A 6,000-nucleotide genomic window follows, 5' to 3' on the forward strand; every position below is an offset into this window, starting at 1 on the left:
GGCTACAACAACCCTCCATAATGTGTTTCACATTTACACATGGGATTGATAGGCTGGTGAAGGGTTCACATGTGATCTACGATATAGTTTTTTTTACGTCTTTCTGGTATGCAATTGTCACAAGCTAATCTCTCACATATGAATGTTTTTGAATGACAAGTGACTCCATTGATAAGATTCATATTAGTGCTAGTTGCATTGTCTCCATGTATCATTAAGGCATGGAAAGAGCCCCGTCGAGAACTTATCACGAGATGGGTGGCCTATGCTTATACCTGTGGTTTTGTTTTCGATTGGCATGTTCATGAGAAGGCATCCCTTCATTTCGTGGTTCCCCTTGCGGTTGTTGCAGTATAAAGCCTGGAAGATGCGAGCCACTATTTTTTGTTGTCAATAGGTAGGACTTTATGACTATTGCCATTTATCTTGCCGATGTGCTGAGTTATATTTGTGGGAAGCTACTCTATTCGAGAATAGGCAGCGTCGTTCGGCCCTACCCTTGAATTTATTTCGATTGATTCAGAGATTAGGATGTTCTATATTTAAAGCTGCAGATGTATCCACGTGTACTCACTACTCAGTTGATTATGATAGATTAATAACCATCCTTGCTTTGTATTACTTTACTCAGTAACTATTAGCAGAAGAGGTGTTTGTTCTTTTCATTGTTTGGTTTTGTGTTCCTTACCTGGACAGTTGTATACTGGGGTTTTTTTTTCCCATAATAATTGGTATGTGAATGATAGAGAAAACAGTAGTATTTATTTTCAGTTTGCTACGACGACTGATCTTTACAATTTTCTTCTTAATGTAGTGTCCAGCTACTCATTGTTCCCTTTTCTATTTGAATCCCAAAAGTATCCCATAAAAGTGTTGTTGCTTGTTTTGCACTCATTTCTCAAGTGGTCAGGTTTTACTGCACAATATAGCAAAGTTGCAGCATCAAATACATCAAGATCGACAGATAAAGGTGACACAAAGATCGCAACAAGTGAAATTTTTTCAGAGACTGCAAAGGAAGGTGGTGCAGCGGTTGTAGGCATTGTTGAGATGTGTTATCTGGTGGGTATGTTTGTTGTTGAACTATGGGGTCTTATTTTACAACCCTATTTTCTTGGCAACAGGCTTCCTTTTTTTCCTCTTATGTTGGTGTCCACATATTGTGCATTTGGTGTCATGTACTCTTGGTTATGGCAATTAAAATGAATCATGAAATCCGAGTAGCCACTAGCCACCATGTCTACTGTCGTGCTCTAGATAAGTTGTATTTGGAGTTCAAGCTCATATATATATGATGATTCCAATTAATCAATTGAAGATTGTGGAATGAAATTGTCCAGATCTGTTGCTTCTTGGTGTATAACAATATTCCTTATAAAACAGTAGATGTAGATAGTGACTTACAGCAAATATGTGGTTCAATTCCCACGTACTAATGTGCACTACTAGTGTTTGTTCCCAAATCAGTTCTGCTGATGACAAAAAAGAATGAAAAAAAAAGTGTGGGATGCCTTTCTCATCTATCAGAGCCAGGTTTCGATCCTGGGACCTGTGGGTTATGGGCCCACCACGCTTCCGTTGTGCCACTCTAATTATTAGGCTAAACTACACTTGGATCCCCACTCAGTGTAGTGTTTGTAAGATCTTTGGAGATGCTAATGCGAAGTGCCCCAAATAAAAGGGAGATACTAACATGGTTAGTAAGAAGCCTGAACCCCCAAAGCAGGAAAATCAGTTCAAATGGAAAGTACAACGGAGATGGACTCCTACAAAATATACAAATGCTCAAGGAGAATCTAGTTGTCTGAGAGATGAAGAAGGTGTAATCCTATCCTCCCAGTCGATGAGTCTACTATTGAGACCAAGGACTTAGACCAATCTGAAGGAACTACACCCTCAAATAGTATCGTTCGTAGTGCATGAAGGTTCACTTTAGGATGTAGTCTCTTTGCCTGGACATGGTATATATAGTCGTAAATGGAGATATGGTTCTTGGTGGTCTGATGACAACAATTACTACACCAATAGTATCTCAACCTACTGAGCTGGACCCCTTACCTGCTAGTGATAGAGAACCAGTGGTTACTACCATTCAGCTGAATACGTCACCCTTTCCCTTGATGCCTGTGATTCCTGTGAAGAACCAATTGCTCATTAATCGAGTTGTTGGTGACCAAGGGGAGTTTACCATGTAAGGGAATGCTAATTCTGTTGTTGATGAGGATGGTGTCGACTCCTTGGGGGATAAACAAGATGTTGCAGAACATATCCTCTTCAAAGATAAACAGGGCATTATTGAAGCTGCTGATGGTTATATGACATACACTCCACCTTCTAAAGCCAAGGTGGTGACACGGCATCAGTAAGTACTCCACTCACTGAACATGTATATAAAATTGGTTCTGTCCTTATAAAACATGATTCTAACAAACCCAGTAAAAAGAAGAAAAGAGGAAGGCCCAAGGGGGCAAGAGCAAAAACAACTCTTGTTTTAAATGAGTACATTATTTTGCGTTCGGAATGTGAGAGGCATTAATGATAAGAGCCCAAAACTGTAGTTTTAACCCTGTAACAGTCATACTATTAGACCAATTATGTGAGTAATAATTAAGAGTTAACACTGATTACGTATTTTTATGCATTTCAGGCTTCAAAGTCCATTATGTGCAGAAATGTGCCACTTTAGCGAGATAAAGGAGCAAAGGTCGGTTACTAAGGAGTTCCGTGATTAAAGGCCAAGATTCAAGAAGACAAAGCCTTTCTAAAGCTTGGTCAAAAGCTGAAAAGTCGACGCGGGCAAAAACAGCACACAAGTCAGCAGAATTTCCGAAGGCCATATCTTTAGACTCAGACCTCGGAATGGGGCCTACCTTATGTCAAAACGACCGGCTCGGAAAGAGTTGTCCAATGGTATGAGCCTTGATCCAATCAGAGGAGCAGAAGTGGACGAAAAGTCTGTTGAAGCCAACTGCAGCTGAAGAGGCCTTTTTGGACTGAAAGAATTGAGTTTTGGGCCTGATTCTCTGGCCCAAAACATGGCTCCAAGCCCATGCACGATTTTTGGATCTGAGATATAAAAACCAAAGCTTAGCTCTTTGTTAATGGTAGATAGTTAATGGTAGCTAGTTAGACCTAAAAATATATAGAATTCTAGATCTAGTTTTCAGTAGATTAATTAAGTTTAGTTCCATTTCAATTCTTGTTTTAGATTAAACTCTTAGAATCATTATTCTTAATTAGTTTGATTAATAAAATCGCTAGTTTGTCAATTTCGATTCTTGTCATTTACAATTGTGTAGATCTAAATTCCCTTATTACGTAGATAGCTAGACTTAGATTAGTTAGATTATTAATTTAGTATTTGAATCATTGTTTTATTATTCATTAGATTAATAAAATAGTGTTCTCCATAATCTAGTTTCATTTCCATTAATTGTTTAATTTCAATTCGTAGATTTAATTATTTGTCATTATTAGTTTAATCCAAATTATTGCATTAGTAGTTTTGAATTGGGTTTAACCAAGCAAAGTTTCAATCTTTCTATCATGTCTTGTTTGAACTCCATTGGGAATGATAGCGTGATGATTCTCGGCTAAACCTCCATTGAGGGGGTTGAGAAGCCTTGATGAAAGCTTGATTCCGATTATCGTAGAGTAAATTCATGATATTTCCTTTCCACTCTAGAAACGATTAGTTCACCATAAGAATGGGTTTAATCGTTCACATACTAGTTATGAATTGGTAGAAATGCCATGGTAATTAGGGATTAGGAGTAACCTTATTGTTCTGCGAAGCAGTTCAATTCGGATTACGACAACTCGTCGTTAGTAGAATTAAGTCGAGTTAAGATGGAATCAATCCCCCTCTAACTCCTTATCATAGAATCGACGTAGCATTCCCATAGTTGTCCTAATAGTCGACTAGTTGCATCTTGTGGGTAGTTGCATCGTAGTTTAGTTGTCATTCGTAAATCTCTCATTAGACTTTAGAGTTAAGAGTACTTATACGTAGAGAACATAGCATGCGGAAGGACTAGGAGTGGAACGAATCACTCTACTCCACTATATCTAATAGAATTGAGAGTAGAAAACTTTGATAAAATATAGGCACGTAACAAATTAGTTTTAGTTTACTTACGTTTTGAGTTTCATTGTTCATTTCGTAGGTAAACTATTTATCTTTTAATGTTTATCAAATGGCGCCGCTGCCATCTTAGTTTCACTTTCGCATTGTTTTTGTAGTACAAGTACTTTTCTTAAAGTCCCATTAAACCCACCCACCCTTGTTTGATTCATACTGTGGTTTTCCGAGTCAGCGTTGGAAAGTTCATAAAAATATATACGAGCGATCGCGCTTCTAACCGAAAGCACTACCAAAAAGATCAGAACGACCGCCGACCGCCCCATGTGGGAGCGACCCGCCCTAAAACACTGTAACTTCAAGTTACACGGAGCGAGACCCGCACCCTAAGTGAGCGCACCCGCGCCCTAAGCTAGAGTTTTCCGGATTTCTACAGTTTTGATTCGAACTTTGATTTTTCAAGTTTTTCAGTTGTTCTAACTTGTTATATACATCGAACACGCCAGAAACAAGATGCTATTCATAAGCGAAAGCAGGGACTTAATCAGGTATTCCTTTCTTCCACACCTCGCTTCTCCGTTAGAGGTTTATACTAGTATATCGTAATAGTTTGGAGTGTTGATGTGTTTAGCTAAAATTGGTCTTAGCCTTGTATGAGATTAAGGTCCGCCGAACAAAACACCAAACGTAATTACACAACAACGCCAACAAACAAGTCTATCTAGTATACCACCCACTACACCTCTAGCTACTATTTCACACACACCACCCGACATAATGCCCGACGAAGGAGAGACTCTCTCTCGGACTTTTATAAAGCCTTGAGCGATAGCCCCAAATCTTGCATCGTTTCTAGCGGACCGATTGGGGATTTCGAATCCCCAAATATTTTAATTTGTTACCCGCTTTTCATGGATTAGACCGTGAAAAACCTTATCGGCACATACGCGTAGGATTGAACAAGTCCTAACAACATTCCACCATCCTACGGTTGGTGCGGAACAAATTAAACTAAGGGTATTCCCTTTCACCTTAGCCGATAAAGGCGGGTCTTGGTTAACTACCCAAGCCTAATTCTGTGGAATCGGGCTAAACTTGTTCAATTTGTTTATGGAACATTTTACCCACCCCTAAAGACGGATGAGATGCTTTCCAAGATTCATTTCTTTTCGACAAAATCCTCATGAATCATTTTTGGAGGCTTGGAATCGTTTCACCGATCTCCTTATAGAGTGTCCACATCATAACTTAGAGAAAGACACGTTAGTTCGGCCTTTTCAAAGGACTTCTACACCACCATAAAGAAGTCCTAGACATAATGAATGGGGGTAGTTTCTTAAGCAAAGGAGCCTCTGAGGCTTATAAATTTTAGAGGATCAAACTAAGTTTAAATAACAACTGGGGGTAGTGATGATATCCACCGCCCGCTAGTTCATCAAATACAGTTAAGGCGGCCGGGATGTTTGAAATTAAACACGATCCCGAAGCTTAAAACTCTAATCGAATCACTCACTAAAAAGGTAGAGGCCATTTCGTTCAACAAAAGCTTATCCCGTCATGAATGTAAATTCAAATCCATGTAGTTTCATTTGGAGCCCCGAGCATCCCGACTTCCATCGTCCCTATAGCCTATGAACGGGCTTGTTCCATTAATAGTGAACTTAACCCTTGGAGACAAAATCCCAACTTCGGTTGGAGAAATAACCAACACGCCACACCTCCGTGGTACAATAATCAATATGTTAGGCCAACGACGGTTTTAACCAAGCTCCACCATGACAAGGACAGGGTCAGGGTAATTTTAATAATTATAACAACCAAGTGCAACCTCGACAAGGTCAAGCACAAGGTCAAGGTAGTTATAATAATTATAATGCTAATAGAGGTATCGTTCCGGTAAATAATAATTATCAAAATCC

At 39.2% G+C, this 6,000-nt stretch overlaps 1 pseudogene; it reads right to left on the reverse strand.

Moving 5' to 3' along the window:
* Positions 1 to 5,236: 5,236 nt before the first annotated feature.
* On the reverse strand, positions 5,237 to 5,331 carry LOC147488201 (small nucleolar RNA R71; annotated as a pseudogene).
* Between the last annotated feature and the right edge of the window lie 669 nt (positions 5,332 to 6,000).

Source organism: Coptis chinensis, chromosome 7, assembly GCF_015680905.1.
Source record: "Coptis chinensis isolate HL-2020 chromosome 7, ASM1568090v1, whole genome shotgun sequence".
NCBI lineage: Eukaryota > Viridiplantae > Streptophyta > Magnoliopsida > Ranunculales > Ranunculaceae > Coptis > Coptis chinensis.